Below are 22,319 nucleotides of genomic sequence, written 5' to 3'. Positions count from 1 at the left end.
TTTCAAGGGTCATTGTTTGCTTTTTAAAAAGATTTATTTGAATTGAATTGATGCACACACCCATGAATGTCTATGTCTGGGTGAGTGTGTGTGGACGCCTGCCCAGGCCAGAAAAAGGCATAGGACCCCCTGGAGCTGGGTTACACGAATCTGCAAGCCACCTTATATGGGTGTTGAAACCTCACCTCAGGTCCTCATGACCGAGCAATAAGTGCTCTTAACCACTAAGCCATCTCTCCAGTCACTTATTAGTTGCTTTTAAAATTCTAATGTTTGAGGTATATTCAGCATCTGAAACTTGGAATATTTTATTGCCGTTTTAGTTACTTTTTTTTTTTTTTTTAATATATAGAATTTCTTTGTGTGTAGCCCTGGCTGTCCTGGAACTCTATGTAGGCCAGGCTAGCCTCAAACTCACAGAGAGCATCTTTCTCTACCTCCAAAGTGCTGGGAGTAAATGTGTGTACCACCCCCGCCCGGCTTAGTTCTATTGCTGTGAAGACACCATGACCAACAGAGCTTATAGAAGAAAGAGTTTACTGGGACATTAAAGTTCAGAGGGTTAGTCCATGCCTCATGGGGAGGAGCGTGGCAGCTTCCTGGCAGGCATGGTGCCGGAGCAGTAGCTGAAAGCTTGCATTTGATCCACAGGCAGAAGGCGGAGGTTACTAGGTCTGATGAGGTCTTTTAAAACCTCAAAGTCTGCCCCTCATCACAAACCTTCCCCAAGAAGGTCACGCCTCTTAGTCTGTCCCTAGCAGTTCTACCAGTTTGGGACCAAGAGTTCAAATATGTGATGCTATGGTGGCCATTTTCAGTCAACTGTCACAATTACTATTCAAAAAAAAAAAAAAATCACACTCAAAAAAACTTAGTCCTGGAAATAGTTTTTCTATGGGGCTTTTTAGAAAATAAGCCGGGTGTGTATCCAGCACTCAGGAAGCTCAGGTGAGAAGACAGCTGTGAACTTGAGCCATGCTGGACTACCTAGTGAGTTCTGTGGTAAAATATATATATATATATGATGATATTTTATATGCAATTTTATACCCTAATCCAACATTTGTTATAATATTTTAAGCCTGTAGGGAGGTGATATCTTTGTTGTCAAGAGGAACAGAACATGCACGCATATTCATATATACATATAATGGGGTTTATTGGATTACAACAATGGCTGAGTGCACACAGGAGGGGCCAAGGTTGTTGAGTTCAAGAAGCCCCTGCAGTGCCAGTGCAGCGCTGAAGGCTGGGAGCTCCCTAGGGTGTTACAGCTGTGTCCAAAAAAAATGTGTCAAAAAAACTCTCTATGCTGAGAGTCAAAAAAAAAAAAGAAAAGTGAAGTGATGTCCAGAGGTGATGGCAGCAGTAATAAAAGTTCCAGTTGGAAAGAACGGAGCTTTAGGGCGCTGGCTGGCTCTGTCTGGGAACGCTCATATTGCCTGTCTTTACTGAATGGCCAGCAACAGGGATCACGCAACGTTCCATGTAATACGCCAGTGAAGTGTGAGAGTTCTTCACAGAACTATAGAAAAGGCCTCATTTACTGTGTCGCACCTGAGGTTGGGACTGTTTTTATTTTATTTTATTTTATTTTTTTTAACATTTCATTTATTTATTTTACGTATCAGTGTTCTACCTGAAGAGGGCATCAGATTCCGGTATAGACGGTTGTGAGCCCCCATGTGGTTGCTGGGAATTGAACTCAGGACCTCTGGAGGAGCAAGACAGTGCTCTTACCCACTGAGCCATCTCTCCAGCCCCGGGACTGTTTTTAATCTCAAGGTCAACCCTAAAACTTGGCTTACCTCCGTCATCGCCACCGTTACAACTGCAAACTACTGCCTTCTTCTTCAGCAGCAGGAGATTATGATAAAGAACTACTCTGGTGCTCACTGCTAACTGCCCCTACTTCCCTGACACCACATTCATTCTATTTCTAAATTCATGGTGCTGCCATATCAAACAACTGTGACTTGTGAAACATCCATCAAAAATTGGAGTGACTTAGCTGGTCATGGTGGTGGCGAGTGCCCTTATTCCTAGCACGCAGGAGGCAGAGGCAGGCAGATCTCGGTGAGTATGAGGCCAGCCTGGTCTACAAAGCAGGACAGCCAAGGCTACACAGAGAAACCCTGTCTCAAAAAACTATATCTATATGGTGGGGGGGGGGGCTCTATTGGCATTTTTGTTTGTTTTTTGTTTTGCCAATGATATTTAAACAGGAATCTTCTTCAGAATTGCTAGGCAAGTTATCGTTTTACTATTTAAAGGGGCAGCCTTGACATGAAGCCCAGGTTGCTAGTATCCTGGGCTTCAGCCCCCCCCCAGCACCTTATAAAACTTGGGTTCAAGGCCAGCCTAGGCAGCATGAGACCCTGTCTCAAAAGAGAATGAGGGCCAGGCACACATACCCCTTCCCTCCTGTCTCCTCCCCTTCCCTCCCCTTCCCTTCTCCTCTGTGACTAGAGCTTGAGGCTGAGGGACAGGCACACATGAGGGACAGACATATACTGCCCCTTTCCTTCCCTCCTCTCCCTTCCCTCTCCTCCCTCTCCTCCCCTCCCCCTCCCCCCCCCTCCCCCTCCCCCCCCCCCCCCTCCCCTTCCCTCCCCTCCTCTTCCTTTCCCTCCTCTTCCCTTCTTCTTGTCTATGACTGGAACATGATGGCTTGTTTATTACATTTCATCTTGCTGCCCTGAGAGCCACCTGCCAAGAATGGTGCATCAGGAAGCAGAGAAGATCTTTCCCTGATGACCTGCTGAAAGCTCTGACACTAATCCTGAAATTCTTAAACTTCTTGTCTTCTAAGACTCATAAGTTGCCCATCTGATCAATCCTCTCCATGTTAAGGTTTGTTACTGGCTTTCATATGAAAATTCTCATGCTCACACATGTGCTGTACCAGTGTTCCCACTAAACACTGTTTGCTGCCCTTGCCTGCTCTCTATTTTTTAAATTTTTTCACTTACTCACTTGACATCCTGATTGCAGCCCTCTTCCTCTCCTCCAAGTCTCCCCTCTCACACACCCTCACCCCACCATTCTCCACTATTTTTTTAAACAGTTGCAGGCAGCCCAGGTTAGCCTTGAACTTACTGTACAAGGACGATGCTCCTGCTTCTACCTCCTGAGTGCAGGGCTCACGGGCACGTGCCATCGTGCCCATTTTTATGCTTTGTTGTACTCAAACCCAGGGCTTCCTGCAGGCCAGAAACACATTCTTCAAATGAAGCTCCACCCTTTTCTCACTATTTTGATCCTAGCCCATTGGGAACTGTCTATCCTCTGATACCCCAGGAACCAATGGCTGCAGAGGGGGTGTCAAGCAAGAGAAATGCCCCTGCTTTGAAGAGGCTACATCCTTCTACAAAACCAAAGAGCAAGGCCATCACACATGAAGCATGGAACCCCATGTCAACCTGAGGAAGTCTGCCAGTGTAGAGACGGCTCACTCCCCGGAGAGAACGTTTGCGTGATGTTGAGGGAAATGAGTGAGCACAGGGCAAGCAGCTGTAAGTAAAAGCCTCCGACCTGAAGAAATGCCATGACAGAACCAACCTTAAACCCCTACAAAGCCTAAGAGCTCATGACATTGGGTCTCTGTGTAAGTCACATCAGAACTTTATGTCTCCTTCCTTCTCTTCCTAGGCCCAAGCTCTCAGAATCCAGAAACTCAAGTCTCAAACCATGAAGGAGAAGTAAATAGAAGCCAACTCCATCCCTCGTAGGTGTGAGAGAGCAGTCCCAGGCAGGCTGTAGTTACAGGGAGCAGGGGAGAGGATTTCGTTCTGACCTTATTTGACAGGGCTCTTACAAAGACATGGCCAGACTGACATTCTGCCTCTGTCTTATGACTTTAAGTGAACAGGAGTTCACTTAATAGGGCTTGTGGGGTGGGCGGCAATTTGTCTTCTTCTCAGGAAGAAACTGGACAGCCCGTGGTCCCTTTCATGAGGTGAGCTCATGCGCCAGCCCTTGGTCTGAGAGTCTGGTTCTTCCACAGCACCTGTTGTGTTGCTTCTAGGCTATAAAGCAGAGCTGCAGGACCAGCTGTTCTTTTGCCCCCGGAACCCAGGGTTTTTTGGTTTTTTGTTTTTAATTCCAGTTTACATAAATAGTATTCTATTTCTCTAATATCTCACCCTTGTAGTAGTGCAGCTGCTATTCACCTTTTCCAGCTTGTTTATTTTGTTTTTACACGGGCTCCTGAGAAGCACCAAAGCAAAAGCATTTACCAGAACCTAGCAAGTTCCAGACCCAAATCGGCTACTCTGACTTTTTTTTTTTAACTTCTCATACCATTTCTTTCTTTCTTTCTTTCTTTCTTTCTTTCTTTCTTTCTTTCTTTCTTTCTTTCTTTCTTTCTTAACATTTATATATCTTCTCAGATCATTTCCTTTTTTTTTTTTTTTCTTTACCTTAGTAGCTTTTGTAACTCATTGCCACTCATTTCAAGCTTTGGATGCTAAATGGATTCACATTTCATACAAAATGCTGAAACATTTCTGTGGCCAACTTCTGTCCTTTCCAGCCCCATAAAACACTTTATTAGTATCTCCATCTTCTTTCCTGTCTCCTCTAGTCTCAGGTGGAAAGCATCTTTCTGTGGGCTGAACATACTCTGTTTACTTGGGCTCTGGGCATGTGAATTGCCCTCCCTTTCTTTCAACAGGCTCTCACTATGATACCCAGGATGGCCTCAAACTTGGAATCCCACCTGTTCAAGGGCCAGGGTCCCACACACTGAGGTCACAGATGTGCTCCACCCAGCTGGCCCCAGAAGCTGGGCCTCTCCTGCTTGAGTCTGCTTGCTGGAGAAGGCTCTGTTCTGTATTATCCTCTTGTCTCCTTCTGCAATTCCAACGATCTTTTCCTTTTTGCTGTGTTTTCAAATATTCCTTACTTTCTTCAGCATATAAAGTACTCAGATTTCTGTGATCTACAAAAATCAAAAGTGCTTTCCAAAATCTTTTTTTCTTAAGTCATCAGTCTGTTTTACATCTTTCCTTCTGATTTTCCATTGCTGCATTACAAACTACAATAAAGCTTAGCAGCTAAAGGTTACTGACCTGACCATGGATCAAGCATCTGGGGAGACATGAGCTGAGCATTCACTAGCATTTGCCAGCCAGCTTGGAGTATCACGAGACTACAATCTTGATACTGGAGCAGACATTGTCTCAGAGGGTTTCCGAAAACCCTCGCCACCTTTGGTAGCAAGATCCAGTTCCTTGGAGGCTGTTTGGACTGAGTGCCTACTGGCTATTGTCTAGAAGTTTTCAACAGCCATTTGCCATGTGGATCTCTTTCTAGAACAGCTCAAGACATGGCAACTGGCTTTCACCAGAATGAACCAATCAAACAAGAAAAGGCAAGCAGGATGGAATAAAAATGTTTTATTTTAAAGATTTTATTTTTTTAACTTGTGGTGTGTGTGTGTGTGTGTGTGTGTGTGTGTGTGTGTGTGTGTGTGTGTTGATGCCACAGTCGGCATGTGGAGGCCAGAAAATAGCTTTGGCCCTCTGCCCTCTACCTTGTTTGAGACAGGGTCTCTCTCTTGTTTGTTTTGTCTATACCTGGATAGCTATCCAAGAGCTTTTGGGGATTCTCCCATCTCCACTCCTCGTCTCAGCATAGGAGCACTGGGATTAACAACTGCCACATCCAGCTTCACTGGGTTCTGGGGATTCAAACTCAAGTCTTAATGTTCCTGTGGCAAGTGCTTTACCCTCTGAGCCATCTCCCCTGGCCCCTCACGCTTGCACCACACTTGTTACCATCATGCCTGTCTTTCTTCCTATAATGTTGCTTCCATGTTGCCCAGCATAAGGAAAACAGGAACTGAATAAAAATCTGAGGCCTTCTGGGTAAAATTTATTGTCATTACAACTAATATTATACCTTCTTATTTTATGTGTCACAGCTCCACTATACATGCTTGTATGCACATGCGCACACTCCTATTTCTTGGTTCTACTGCAAGAAGGCGTTAGATTAATATCTTTTAGATTAACAGGCTCTAGAGTTATACAGGAATAAAACATAGTATCTGTATGAGCTTTGTATATAGATCATATGTGGTGAAACTAGCCTACTTGCAAATCAATACTCTAGTACTTAAATCTGCATAAAATGCAAATGGCTTCCTCATTAATCCCATTTTCCTGAGCTTTATTTTCCTACTTTTATAACATTGCATCCTCAAAAAAAATGCATAGACTTTTATATAATCATAAAATAGAAATATCAAAAACATCAATGGTTCTTACTGCCAGTGTTATGGCATTTTGTCGTTAGGTTATATGAAATTACATCTCTTGGCATGTGCATAACTTGTCCTTTATTCCCACTCCTACACATGTTAACTGAGATGGGCAAATTAACTAATGCATTACTGATGCTATTTTAAAGGGCCTGTCGTTAGATATCCCATCCCTTGTCCTAACAAAAGCAGCAAAACTAAACCCTCTGTCAGCCCTCTCTGCAAATGAGCTCATTAGTCCTGCCTAACAAGGCAGACAGTACTCTAAACTCCTTCACTGAGAACAGTCGTAGGAGCTCCTCATTAACCCTGATATATGTGAAGATAGACACAAGAGAAAAGCAAATAAGCAAATTTGGGTAATCTATTAGAAGTTCCCAGGTAAAATTAGCTGTGAGGTCTGGGTATAGAAGAAACATTTTCCACTAGGGTTCTGGTTTGTTTATTAACATAGCTGACGTCAAAGCTAGCAATCCCAAGAAAGGTCCCAAGAAAAGTGATAAATGTTCTCCTACATTTAGAGCCACTGGCAGCGCCTTTGCAAATGGGCCAATTCCTGCTGTTCATAAAGCAAGACAAATAGGGCTTTGCTGATTTATCACTGGCAGGTCATATGCCTGAGTTGTTTCCTGATAATAGAGACAGATTTACACCCATTCTCGTGCTTTCTGGCTCAGCACTTGTGCAAACACCTGAGTGTATTTAAGATACAGATGAATGGTGTGTATATCTAAAGAAGAAAAATCAAAGCACCTGACCACAGGATCTCTTGTTAGCCTCTAGAAGTCAGGTTTGAGGGCTGTAGGTCAGTGGCAGAGCATTTTCCTAGTATGAGCAAGGCTCTGCATTTCAAACACATACATGCACAAGGCACATCAGGTTTAGTGCAGCATGTCCTTGAGATCACTGAAAATCAAACTACACAGCACATCTTATTGGATTCTACAAAGTTGTTTTTTTTTTTTTTTAAACGTTTTCCCTTGGTTTGATTCTTTTAGCTCAAGCTGACTTAACCCGAATTTTTTTTAAGGTCTCTCTCTTCTATCTGTCTCGATCAGCTTTCATTGTCATTGGACAACATGGCTTCTGTCCTTTGGTGATCTCTGTTTCTGCTTCTGCTTTATTTTCTGAAGCCTTGTTGACCTCCTCATGGCATGCTCTGTATCTGGCTCCAAATTGTGGCCTGCTTTATCTTAGCTGGTGTCTAACAGTCTGGGAAGCCCTTGATCTATCTCACAGCCAAAACAGAGGCATACATTCACACAGCGGGAGCTGGTTCTGTTTGCCCTCTGACCTCTGTCTGCTAAAATGGTTTCATTTGTGGGCTGTTTAGTTGAAGCTGCCTGACAGCCTTGGGTTACTGGCCTTCTGGTAAGAAAGCTGCAATATAGATGAATAGAAAATAAACATTTCTTTCTTGCTTCCTTTCCTTCCCATTTGTAGCATGAACAGTTGCGCCTTCGTGGTAGAAAATGCTTCCTTTATTTACCAAACAAATCCAAGCAGAAACATGTTAATTTGGAGTTATTTCATAAAAATAAATGTGGAATGACAGCCCTACTAATTGGAGATTAAAATCAAGAAAAGAAAAATCTTAATATATTTTCGCAACTAATTACCAAATGTGTCTGGGTGTTTTTTGTGTGTGTTTGTTTTATGATTTTTCAGGTTTGTTTGAGCTAAGGCAGCATATACTACACATTAATGTTTACTATTTTAACTATTTCATTATTGCTGATATTTAGCAAATGTTTTTTTTTCCAGTTATTGATGGATCATTGCATTTCAGAAACAGTGTTTAGTACAAAGACTCAATCAGTTGAAACATAGAAGAGTACATAGCAAACTTGCTCCCGTAGTTTGTTATAATTACATTTAGTGAGGAATATCTGAGGTTGGTGTTGGGCCTGTTACTCCTGTCTGTGATGGCATTGGGGAGCTCTCTACCCCCAATTGGAAGAAACAGGCCAAAACAATCCTCCACTGTTAGCTACTACCCTAATGTGAATCTAGAGAGGTTAGTAAAATCTAGAGAGCTGTGTTCTTAGGTCTAAGGACACAAGAACCTTTATCCAAAGCAAGTGGAATTCCCAAGGGGAATGATGACTTATCAAGTAGTCATATAAAAGTGAGTAAACGATCTTTGTATATTTCCTAAACAATACGATTTCTGAAAAATATGCAGCATTCAATTTATATTTAGTGAACACTCAGAATATGTACTTATGGTTCTTTAAATATATAAACAAAATATAATAAACTGAAAATGTAGCCAGGAATACATAGTGAAACCTTATCTTGAAAAACCAGTAGACAGATATAGAGACAGATGGCTAAATCTGAAAATGTAATACCTGATGTATAGAGTACTGATTATTATTGTCATATGGTTTATTTTAAATTTTTCACAGCTCCAGAGACACCCCCCCCCCCAGAAAATCTTCTGCTCTGGCTTAGTACTGTTAAAAGTCCAACAGAGAATTCTTTGTCAATGCTTATCTGAATACATCTTCCAAAACAGTTCTTCTGAAAATGATAGTTTGCCCGGTGCAGGAGACTGAACCCAAGACCTATGCATATTAATTTCTTAATGTACCAATGAGTAAATACGCCCCCAGCTTGATTCTTCCCTTAATCTGTGAGTCAAATCATGTTTCCCTGAGGGAAAAGAATAGAGTATGAAGCCAAAAGAAGTATAAGTCTTCCTCCACATGCTAATCAGTTGTATGCATTGTCACTGTGTTAACATGCATGAGAAAACTAAACTTAAAAGGGAACACGGCAGCTTGATCTCTAGCCCCAGAAAACAGGAAGAAAAGAAAAGGAAAAAAAATGGAGTTAAGATGTGTTTTAGGGGCTGGAGAGATGGCTCAGGGGTTAAGAGCACTGTCTGCTCTTCCAAAGAACCTGGGTTCAATACCCAGCACCCATATGGCAGCTCACAACCATCTGAAACCCCAATTCCAAGGGATCTGACACCTTCACACTAATGCACATAAAATAAAATTAAATAAATTATTATTTTTTAAAGATGTGTTTTAGTTCAGTGTTGTGTTGGTCCATCATGGTAGCTAATGTGGCAGAGCAGAGCCATCCCAGCTAGGAAGCAGAAAGGGGACTCCTGCATTTTCCAGCCTGGTTCTTTCTCTTAATTCCATCCACTTAGGCTCCTGGTCCTTTAAGTGGGGGGTTCAGCATTGTCCCTGGGGGATGCCATCCTGGTTCCTTTCCCCATGCTTGAAAACATAAATATTTGACAGAGTGTGATGTGTAGAATGAGTCAGGTGAGACAGTAGACTCAGAGTTGTGCGCTAATACTGGCATCGTTGGTGCCAAGATCCACTTAGAAGAGATTGATTGAGGTTGATGAGGTCTCAAGGGTGCTCAACAGAGAGTTGGTTTTAAATGCTGTAGGTGTGGCCATTGAAGGAGTCAAGAAACTCCATTCTTCTGTTGGGCAAAAAGTAATCTGTAGGTGTGGCCATTGAAGGATGGATGAGTCAAGAGGCTCCTTTTATCTGCTGGCCAAGATCATAGCCTCAGGCCTTGACTGGAAAGAATTGTTACTATGAAAAATATTTCTAATTACAGTGAGATAGCAAAACAAAAGTAGACATCCACAAGTTTTTCAAAAGGAAAAAAATTTCATATCTTTTGATTTAATTTGATATTACATGCATGAGTGTTTTGTCTGCATGTGCTTCTATATACCACATGCACAGCTAGTGTTTACAGAGACCACAAGAGGTCAGTGGGTCCCCTGAAACTGGAGTCAAATGGTTGTGAGCCACCGTGTGTATACTGGAAATCAAACCCAGGTCCACCAGAAAAGCAGCCAGTGCTCTGAAATGCTAAGCCATCTCTCCAGCCCCTCATTTAAGGTTTGTTTGTTTGTTTGTTTTGTTTTGTTTTAAACAAAGTTATTTGTGTATTTGGGCTTGCATATACACACAAGGGTACACATGCCCCAGCTCATGTGCAACGTTCAGATGATAACTTATAGAAGTCAGTTTTCTCTTTCTAGCATGGACATCTAAAGGATTGAACCCAGGTCTTTTGGCTGGGTAGCAAGAGCCCTTACCTACGCTGAACCATCTTGATGGACATTAATATTCATGTCTTTGATATTGCTTTGCTCCCAACTTAGGCTCCAGAGGTTTGCTCTTGCCTTTGGGAAGGTGTGGTGGTTTGAATAGGAATGGCCCACCACAGGCTCATATGTTTCAATGCTTAGTCCCCAGTCAGTGGAATTGTTTGGGAATTAGGAAGTGTTGCCCTGTTGGAGGAGACGTGTCAGTGCAGGTGGACTTTGCGTTTTCAAAAGCCAGCCTGGTTTACAGAGCCAGCTCCAGGACAACCAGGGCACAGAGAAACCTTGTCACAAAACGAGACAACCACAAAAGCCGGGCTTTGAAGCACACGCCTTTAATCCCAGTACTTGGGAGGCACAAGCAAGTGGATCTATGTGAGTTTGATGCTAGTCTGGTCTTTAAAGTGAGTTCTAGGACAGCCAGCCCTACACACAGAGAACCCTGTCTTGAAAACAAACAAATAAACAAACAAACAAACAACAAAAACAGAAAAAAAAGCAAAAAAGCCCAAGACAGGTCCAGTCTCATTCTCTCTCTCTCTCTCTCTCTCTCTCTGCAACTTACAGATCTGATGTTAGCTCTCAGCCTACTGCTCCAGCACCACACCTGCCTGCCAGCTGCCACACTCTCCACTATAATGATCATGGATTCACCTTAAACTGTAAGCAAGTCCCAGTTAAACGCTGTCTTTTATAAATTGCCTTGGTCACGGAGCCTCTTCACAACAATAGTAGAGAGACAGGTAAAGTTAGGGCTAATCAACCTTAACCAGATGTTCTGAGCATGATGATTAACAGGCCTACAGGAAGGGTTGGGGAGGAGCAAACTCAAAATAAGATAGACAGAAACAAAATGAAGACCAAGAAGCCAGGCTTTCTTCCTGTCTTTGCTTAGCTTGAGGTTCCAAGTGAGAAATCAGTGGTTTTCAGCAAAAATAGTTTTTAAGTTCCTGCTATAAAAATACCAAACTGTGTCCTCCGGACTCCCCACCCCCCCAAAAAAAAAGTTCTAGATAAGAAATTCACAGGAAGTGAGGCCTATGAAGTGGCTCAGTGGGTGTAGGCACTTATATAGTCTGATAAACTGAGTTCCACCCCAAGAATACCCATTATGAAAGGAGAGAATCAAATGCACGCACACACACACACACACAAATATAACAAGTTCTCAAATAGAAGAAGGAATTAAGAGACTTCAAGTATGGTAACTGTAAACCCAAATGAGCACAGACTATACAAAACAAGAGTAACAGTTTCCTGTGATGTTCAAACAAATAGGAAATGTGTGATAATATTAGTACACAAACCAATTTGTGTCAGAATTTGCTAAGTCATGAGTATGTTCTCAAATCCCAGCATGAATTCTTGTGTCTATTGTGAACTGATTTCCAGCAAAGACACTGGGTGATTCAATTAGAAAAATTGCTTTACAGTAAAGGACAGATAGTTTCTTTACAGTTATTTATTTATTTACTACTGTATGGGTATCTGTGGTTATATGTGTGTAGTGATATGTGGCAGTCAGAGGACAACTTGGCAGTCAGTTTTCTCTTCCCATGGCGTGAGTCCTCAGGATCAAACTCAGGCCATCAAGATTTGCAGAGAGCCTTTCCTATGGAGTAATCTCACCAGCCCAGGGAGGCTGTGTTTCGTTTGTGTTTTCTTTTAGTTCTTCAAGCAATGTTGGCTGCCCACAGTACACAGGTACATGCCTTATAATGTTCAGGAAACTCAACTCAAAATGGATTGTAGACAAAAATGTAAGAGCTGGAGCTTCAAAAAACACTGGAAATGGAAGAGAACTTCACCTTATCCATAGGGTGAAAAAAAAAATCTTAAGGCATCAAAAGCACAAATGATAAAAAAAATATATATATAGTTTGTATCTTATAAAAATTAGGAACTTATCCTTCAAAGAACAAGGAAATAAACTTAAAAATAAAGTCACAAACTGGGAAAAATGTAAATTATACATCTGATAAGGGGCTTGTATCTAGAATATACAAAAGGCAGTCACAACTTAAGAATAGGAAGACAAAGCGGAAACAAATAAGAAAGTATATGAAAGTCCTGTGTCCTTGAAAGGGTGTTCAGCATCATGAGTAATGATCTACATATACACATGTGGGAAGTAGAGACATAGTGAGGGAACATTTCATACCCACAAAGTGACAGATGGGCTTGGGGTATGTACAACACTTGCCCATCATTTCCATAGTATAGCATGAAAGCCCAGGTTTGATCTCTGAACACAGAACAACAACAACAAAAACCTCAAAGGCAATAATAAATTGAGAACCTAGAACCTCCATATACTGCTATAAGGAATGTAAACTCTTGTAGCCAGTTTTGAAAAAGTGTGACCATTTCTTAAATTGTCAAACAGCTCAGCAATTTTTCTCCTTCACATTTACTCATGATAAAAGAAACATATGTCCACACAGAGATTTCTATACAAATAGCCAAAGAGGTATTATTCACAGTAGCCAAGAGAAGAAAAAGCCTCAACACTATAAAATGGGGCTGAAGAGATAGCTTGGAGGTTAAGAGAACTGGCTGCTCTTCCAACAGTTCTGAGTTCAATTCCCAGCAAGCACATGGTGGCTCACAACCATGTATAGTGAGACCTGGTGCCCTCTTCTGGCGTACAGGGAGAACACCATATAAATAATAAATAAATCTAAAACAAAACAAAACAAAACAAAACAAAACAAAACAAAACAAACAAAAAACCCCTCTATAAATGCCTATAATCTCAACACTTCAGGCTTAGGCTTAGACACAGGGAACTCTTGAGACCTTATTTGTAAATACAGCCTTTTTGGCTTTGAACTCATTATATAGCTATAAATGACCTAGAAATCTGACCTCCCTGCCTTCCCCTTCAGAATGCTGGGACTACAGGCATGTGCCACCATGCTAATTTTTAAGTGCTGAGGATAGAACCTGAGGCTTCATGCATGCTGGGTAGGTAAGCTCTGTGCTTCATCCCAGCCCTGTTAGGACTCTTGTTAATCTGTGTTTAGTGGCATTCTGTGATGGCTAGTATTGACTGTTACCTTACAGTCAACGTTAGGGTGCACCGAGACACTGTTGTGGCTGATGCAGAGGGGACCTGCCACACCCTTTAGGTTCTCTCTCATCTCGTGTACAGCAGATAGGTTTTCAAATAGGACTGGTCATCAGGATCAGCTTCCAGCCATCCGATCCCAGGCATCCTGACTCCTGGCCTTATATCTTAGTACCTAACACATACTAGCCCCAAAGTGTGTTCACTTTGTAGTAAGGCTCTTTCCTAGTGAGGGTCCCCAGCAAAACCTGTCTTTGTTCCTAGATCTCCCGTCCTAGCTTCCTTCCCCCAAACCCCATGAGTAGCTGGTACTAACAGAAATTTCACCTGAGATCCATTTTTATTTTATTTTTTTAAAGATTTATTTATTTATTATTTATACAGTGTTTTGCCTGAAGGCCAGAAGAGGGCACCAGATCTCACTATAGATGGTTGTGAGCCACCATGTGGTTGCTCAGAATTGAACTCAAGACCTTTGGAAGAACAGTTAGTGTTCTTGACCTCTGAGCCATCTCTCCAGCCTGTGAGATCCATTTTAAAGCTACTCTATCTAACCTGAAACATATATTTTTTCCCTATTTTTGGGCCAGTGAGATGTCTCAGTGAGTAAAGGTGATAAACAAAATTTCATCCCTGGGACTGACATGGTAGATAGAACTGACCCCTGCGAGTTATCCTTTGACCTCAACTTGTGCCCTGTGGCATGTGCCCACACATATACATACACACACACACACACACATGTAAATATTTTAAAAATGTAATAAATCCTTCTTATTTCATGCACTAGATGTTGATGTGTAAGAGGTGAGCTAACATGGGTTTTGGGGGCAAGGGCTCTTTCTATTTGCTCAGCCGCCAACTCCCCAACCAGCTCCACACTGCCATTACCACCACCATCAACACTCAGGCTTTGCTCTATTTCCATGAGTTTTTCCTCTATTACTTGGATTCTATTGGCCCCTTTCTTTACTGGTCCCTTTATTCGTTCTTTCCAAGAATAAATTGTCTCAAGCTGCTTGGTCTGAGGGAAACATGGCAAAGTGTGAGGAGTTTGGAAAGTAGAGGGCCCTCTGTAGGGGTAATGAAGGGTCACAGGGTAATGAAGCTGTGAGCTGACCGTGCACTGTGGATGGGGTAGAGCGCAGAAGGTCCTTCCTACAAGGTCGCCTTCTAGGAAGAGTTACGTAAACTGTGGTGAGTGCATGCATGTGAAAGCAAGGACATGAAGAAGATGCCCTGACGTGACCATGCCACATCTGTGCGACGAAAGACAAATTCGTTTGTTCAAGTCACTGTCCACTCAGTGATCACACACAGTAGCAGACAGACCTGTTAGACCAGACTCCATGAATGGCTGCCTTCTGCTCTTCTCCAAAGAAGTTTCCTTTCCAGATATAAACTGTTTTATTTGGACTTGGCTTGAGTCTCAGCACTCAAGTTCTACCTGCAGTTACTGTTCTTCTGAGCCTATCTTGTGTCCGTGTGAGGCCTCTGATTGTAGTGTGCCCTGTAACTAATTTTAATACAGAACTATGCTCATTTTATGCCTATATGTGTAGCTGAACACACACACACACATGCACACTGTCTTTGGTAGGTTTTATTACTGTGAAGAGCCACCATGACCACAACAGCTCATAAAGAAAACATTTAATTGGGGCTGGCTTACAGTGTCAGAGGTTTAGTCCATTATTGTCATGGCAGGAAGCATGTCAGCTTTCAGGCAGACATGGTGCTGGAGAAGGAGCTGAGAGGTTTTTTTGGGTTTTGTTTTTTGTTTTGTTTTGTCTTTGTTGTTTGAGACAGGGTTTCTCTGGGTAGCCCTGGCTGTCCTGGACTCTTTTTGTAGACCAGGCTGGCCTCAAACTCATAGAGATCTGCCTGCCTCTGCCTCCCTGAGTGCTGGGATTATAGGCATGCACCCCACACACAGTTTGGGGGCTGAGAGTTCTACACTTTGAACCACAGGCAATAGGAGACTAAGTGCCCCACTGGGTGTAACATGAGCATTGGTGACCTCAAAGCCTTCCTCCACAGTGACACACTTCCTCCACAAGGCCACACATCCTAATAATGCCACTATGGGCCAAGCATTCAAACATATGAGTTTATGGGACCATTCCTAGTCAAGTCAACACACACACACACACACACACACACACACACACACACACACACACACGTCTGTCCTGATACCTTGGATTAGTTGGCCTTATAAGCAATATTTATATTTATCACAATATTTTCCCATTTGCTCCTTAAGGAATGAGATAGAGCTATGAACCAATCTGCTAAATCTACTTGAGTTTACTTTGAAAAGTCACTTTGTGGGGTAGGTATTCCATGTTGAGTATAAGAGAAATAATTGAAGAGATGGTGAATCAGGATAGTAATTTAATTTCCAGGTAATACACAGATCATATAGAAAAGGGATTAAGGTGGTTTTATTTGTATTATGAGAAGTGAATTGAGGTGAAATAGAATATGGCTGGGCCCTGGTGTCACACACCTCCTATAATCTGAGCAGGAGGCAGAGGCAAACAGATTAGGTGTTAAGGTAATCCTCTGACACGTGGTGAATTCGAGACTAGCCTGGACATGAGCTGCTGTCCAAAGGCAGGGAAGAAAGAATGTGTTTTCTGGGTTAGATGTTTTCTGTTCTAGTAATAGTAATAGCCTGCTCTCCCTCAGACTCTAGATGATATTTAAAACCTTTAAAGTTTTATTCAATATTTACTGATTGATTGACTTAATATATTCATTTAATTTTGATACAGAACTTTCAGTAACAGGATTAAATAAAGTTAACCGTAGTCAAGAGGAAGAGCAGGTAACCAGCTGACAGGGATTAAACAGAAAGGAGGGACTTTGAGTTGAAGGGTATTTAAGGTAGAGTGGAGAAGAAAGGGCTTTTGGATTTTGGCTTCTTCCTTCTGCGACATGAGCTGAGTAGGAAGGTCAGCTGGGTGCTTTCTCTACCTATCTGAGCCAGTAGGCTTTTATCCTTGAATCTGGCTTCTAGTCTGTTGCAGGATGTTTGATCCCACTGTGAACCCCCAAGATTGTGAACTGTAAACCCTGTTTCTTGTTTGGTGTGGTTGAGTCCTAACACACACTTTTAATCCGAAAACATTCTGTTTATTGTAAACAGATGATTATGGTGTGGTTCAGCCAGCCCTAACACTCACCTTTAATCCAAGAGTTTTCTGTAGGAAGGAGTTAATAAAGTTAACCCTAGGTCAAGAGGCAGAGCAAGAAACCAGCTGACAGGGATTAAAGAGTAGGAGGGACTCTGAGTTGAAGGGTATTTAAGACAGCATGGAGAAATAGAAGGGGCTCTAGCTTTCTGGGTTTTGGGGCTTTTTGACCTTTGGCCTTGGCTTTTTTTGGCCTTTACTTCCTGGGCTGGTGAGCTTTTTCGCTCTTTCCTCTGAGATGTGAACTGAGTAGGAATGTCAGCTTGGTGCTTTCTCTGCTTCTCTGAGCTAGCAGGTTTTCATGCTAGCATCTGGCTCCTGAGTCTTTAGTAGTAAAGATAAAACTATTGGGATTTTCAATCTTTAATAATAACATGAGTCTTCTTTGGTAAAATCAGGCTGGGATTTTCATTCTTTAGAACAACAGTCTGAGATTCTTTGTGATGACATATATTAATACCTTCCCCAAGAGCATCTACCATTTCAGTCATAATTTCATCACGAGTGGTCTCTGGGATTGCAGGAATATTAATCTGAATACCCCATTGCTGTAAATGATAACTTCCCTATAAATTTATGGGTATGACAGCCACATACAGTCTAACTTTCCTGTTCAACCTTCCAGGCCCACACATTTAACCCATTAGATACTTTGTTTTATTTGAGGTAAGTTTCTAATTCCTCTTATCTGTGTATAAACTTGCAGTGGCCATTCTAATTCCAAAATTTTGGGAAAATGATAGTCACATCAACTTCTGTATCTACCAAACCTTCTATTCTAACACTATTCACTTGGAATTTTAATTTTGGCCTCTGATCTTTAGCCACTGTTTGCCAGAACACAGGTTTTCCCAGTACTTCCAACCCCCCTGTTCTTTCTACTGGAGTAGCTTTGCCTTTAACATAGGAAAACAATAGCAGCTGTCTAATCCTATCCTTCATTAATTTGCATTTCTTTTACTACATAGACTATAATTTTAATCTATCCTTTGAAATCCCCATTTATAATTCCTGGATGCACAATGAATCCTTGGGGAATCAATCCACTCCTTCCCAAGATCATCCCTACTGTCCCTGAGGGCAAAGGACCATAAACTCCAGTGTTTGTTTTGTAGCATTGAATTTTGGGAGATAGGGCAAGAGGTTGATCTGTGGCCTAGTCTAGAGCAGACTACCTACCCTGTGTGCATGAGATTGGTAATATTTAGTTGTGTTTTTTTCTTCCTGCTTGTGATTGCATGGCTGGCAAGAGGAAAATGGCTTTTTTTTTTTTTTTTGCTGTGGGGCCTCAACTGTTAGGCCCACCATTTTGTTTCCCCGACAGCAAGAAGTTGGCTTGGATATCCCTCTTGGATTTGCACTCATTGATCCAATGCGTGGTCCCTTCTTCCCTTGCCGAAATGTCTGCAAAACACAGGAATCCTAGGCGGTCTGTTGGAAAACCCATTGTGGAAAGTACTGTTGGTGAAAAGTACTGTGTTTCTCACAGTTAATGCACAAAACATTTTGAGATCTGAGGCTTTTAGTGGCTTGGTCGCAATTTCCTTGTAAATGACCAGATTTTCCATAGTTGAAGCACTAGGCATTTTGATACTGAAGACCTTTAGCTTGTCCTATGATATTAGCATGTTACTTGTGAGACCCAGTATTGGTCATGTCCCTTATCCAGTGGTCTATTGGTGCTGTCCGTGCTTTTAATGGTCTGATAACTCTTTTACATTTAGTATTTAAATTTTCAAATGCAAGGTCTCTGTCAACACCTACCTCATGTAAGAGTCTGATAAAACTTTGTTCAAAGCTGAGACCAATCTTTGTAAAAAATTCAGTGAAGGCTTTCCCAGAACCTTGTATAATCTTAGTAAATGAGGTAGACCTTTTCCCAGATTTCTCAGCTTTGTCCTAGTCTCTTAAAGTTGCTAGACTATTCTCTAGTAGCATCATCCAGTCAAATCTGATCTTACAAGTCAGATCACTGGCTGTCGCCCAGAAAACTGATCTTTGATAATATTCATTTCCCTTGCTCTATTTTGCTGTTCAAAATTCTCAGCTTCTTCTCCCTACCATGTTAACCATTGTAGCTGCTGACTGGCTTCTAGCACAGCTGTTACCAGCCTCTTACAATCTTGGTTCTATATTGAGAGGCTCAATTACTTAGAAATTGTTTTACATATGGTGACTGTATGCCATAGGAAATCATGGCTTCTTCAAAACTGCCTCAGGTCTATTTCTGTAGGACACTACCCTTTAACTTTCAGGAGACTGGACTTATAAGGTATACTGACTGAAATATGATGTTTATATTGTTTTGTTTGTGTGTTTTTGGAGACAGAGTTTCTCTGTGTGTCCTTGACTGTCCTGGACTTGCTTTGTAGAAAAGGTTGGCCTTGACTCACAGAGATCCACCTGCCTCTGCCTCCCCAAGTGCTGGGATTACAGGTATGCACCACCATGCCCATCTGTTTATATTGTTTTAAGTCACAAAATTTAAGGCAGTTTATTATAGTTGAAACAGAAACCTACCTGCACAGATAATTTCATCTTTCTTTCGATTCTTTTTTGTAAAGGCTTTTATTTATTTATTTATTTATTTATTTATTTATTTATTTATTTATTTGTTTGTTTATTTATATTAAGTATATGAGTGCTCTGTTTTTATGAATACCAGAAGCGGAAATCCATTTCCTTACAGGTTATTGTGAATCATCATGTGGTTGCTGAGAATTAAACTCAGGACCTCTAAAAAGAGCAACCAGTGCTCTTCACCACTGAGCCATCTCTCCAGCCTTATTTCTCTTTCTTACGTTATGGTAGCATGTGCCATGCAAGATAATCCTTCACTCTGCTTTATTCATCTAGTCTACTGGAACAATGTTGGCTATGGCAATTCCTATCATCTCTTGTACCTGTAAGTTTGGTAGCACTGTCTTTTCTTTCATATTCTATCTGTCTATCCACCCATCCTACATCAAAAGGTATCTCAGTTTTATTGATACAGTGAGCTGACTTTTGGCTTAATTGAATTTTGATTACCATTATGAGTTTTGTTTCCTTGTTTTCTGCTAGATTTGGGCAATGCTTAAGCTAGAAACATTTTGCTCTTATTTTTTCTGATACAAGTGATTAATTTAGATTTAGAACTAAATCTATGAATTAGTTCTAAAGCCACAAGTTAGCTCTAGCATGCAAAGTTTGATATATTGAATTTATTTATTTTATTTTAAAATTGTGTATATGTGCATGTACCCACCATAGCCAGAAGTTAATTTTGATTTCTCTGGAGTTGGAATTAACCTCTGCCAGAGGTTAACACTCATTTCTTCAGTGGGTGTGTGATGGGGGGAGGGTTGGGGAAAAGAGGAGAGGAGAAGAAAGGGAGAGAAGGAAAGGAGGAGGGGAGGGAGAGATATAGAAGGGAGGAGAAGGAAGAGGGAGAGAGAAACAAGGTCACAAATGATGCAGTACAGGTTGGCCTCAAACTATTTAGATACCTCATATATGTGAAATCATAAAATACTTCTTATTTTCAGTTTTACTGTTTTTCAGATAACTCCGGTTACCTACACTGCCCAAAGTTCACAGGTCTATGTGGCAATAGGGCTACTGAGATGTAGGTTTGTCTGTCAAAAACAACTTTCTGAAACAGAGTTTCACTATGTAGGATAAGAGTGCCTAGAATTTTTATTTATTGAATATGAGTGTTTTGCCTGGTGTCTGCAAAGACCAGAAGGTGACAACAGGTACCTTTGAACTGGAGTACTAGATGGTTGTAAGCTGCCATGTGGGTGCTGGGAACTGAACCCAGGTCCTCTGCAAGAGTAGCAAGTTTTTAGCTGCTAATCCATGCTCTGGCCTCATATTCTGTCTCCTGCCTTGGCCTCGGGAGTGCTGGGATTACAAGTGTGTACCCTCATGATTGACTACATACCTGCATTTCTGATTATCACTGTGGGATAAAACAGGGCAAGACTTCTGGTCCAAAGAATAGAACATATTTCATACTTACTAAATTATGAGCCACATTTTTGTGTATATTTTTAATTGTCTTTTCATAAGGCTTCCTGTAGCACAGCTGACATTAAAATCTTGAACTCCTGCTTCAAGCCCCCGGTGCTTTCAGTTTTACAGCATGTTTTCTAGTTAATAGGTGAGCTAGAAGTACTCCGTTCTTCTGCCCTGTTTCCTTATTGAAATTTGGAAGATAACTTTATGTTTTAAAGCTTCACTATTAAAAAGTGAGAATTTTTATATTAAAATTACAGAAATTTAAATAGAACATTAAAGACTCCAAAATACCATTTTTACAGAGCTAAATAGAAAGGATTTAGAAAGGCTTAGTCATAAATACAAAGAAATATAATTAAAGACATGAAAAATATTTACATCATTATAGCCCTTCCTGCCCCAAATACAAGAAATATCTAACACGATCTAAAAATAGTGCAAAGATGGAGGAAGGCTAGGAGAATAACAGGAAAAAAAAGACAAACAAACAAAAAAAAAACAGAAGAAAAAAACCCTATCCTTTTACGAATGGGCAAAGGCCCATTTTATTTAGCAACATGTACAAAACCATGAAAGGGGATGGCCAACGAGTATGTGCTTTTAGGGAACAGACCTCAGGGCTACAGGCAGCAAACAACTGTTTAATTTTAAGCCTTTTGGAGCAAATTTAACTATTTCATTTTTGTTCTGTTAAGAAAGGGTGGCTGGGCGTGCTGGTGCATGCCTTTAATCCCAGCACTCAGGGGGCCAGAGGCAGGCACATCATAGTGAACTGGAGGCCAGCTTAAGTTTAGAGTGCCCAGGACAGCCAAGGCTACACAGAAAAACCCAGTCTAAACCCCCCCCCCAAAAAAAAAAAAAAAAAAAAAGGATGGCATCACACACAGGCATAGCTCAGACTCTCCTCTCACTGTGTGTCCCCATGCAGAGGTTCATTTCATGAGAATTGACAGTTCATTCAAATTGGGACAAAGCACTCATCTTTTTGTTGTTTTTGATTTTTCAAGACAGGGTTTCTCTGTGCAGCCTTGGCTGTGTGTAGGCCTGGCTGTCTTGGCCTCATTTTCTTTGTAGGCCAGGCTGGCCTGGAATTCAAAGAGATCTGCCTGCCTCTGCCTCCCGAGTGCTGGGATTAAAGGCATGCTCCACTGCTTCCAGTTAAACACTCATCTTTAAGTGCTTCAAAAAGTTTAACAACGGATCATTTATTGTTCAGCCTTCATGGAGTTTTTGGTTTAAAAATTGCATTTGGAAGGATCTGAGAAATGGCTCAATGGTTAAGAGCACTGGCTGCCCTTCCCTGGGTTTGTTTCCCTACACCCATACAGTGGCTCACAACCTTCTATAACTTTAGTTCCAGGAGATCTCATTGTAGAGGAACTTTAATTCAGAACATGGCTGTTGTGGCAAGAGATCATGTCCAAAGACCTTCAGCTGGAATATAAACACACCTTTAATCCCAGGAGACATAGGCAAGCAGATCTGAATTCAAGGCGAGCCTGGTACAGAGCAAGTTTCAGTTAAAGAAAACCTTAGGTCCAGGCATGGTAGTACATGCCTTTAATGCCCAACAATGAAGGTAAAGTTAGTTTGTAGAAGGAAGCATGCACATTTGAAAAGTGATGTCTAATTGAGCGGCAGAAACAGTAAGGAATCACAGAAATACTTGACAAAATAGGATATGCCCAACTC

The sequence above is a fragment of the Psammomys obesus genome, unplaced genomic scaffold (genome assembly GCF_907164565.1).
Source record: "Psammomys obesus unplaced genomic scaffold, mPsaObe1.curated_primary_1811, whole genome shotgun sequence".
Taxonomy (NCBI): Eukaryota; Metazoa; Chordata; class Mammalia; order Rodentia; family Muridae; genus Psammomys; species Psammomys obesus.
The sequence above is the reverse complement of the archived record's forward strand: the minus strand, read 5'-3'. Positions refer to the sequence as shown.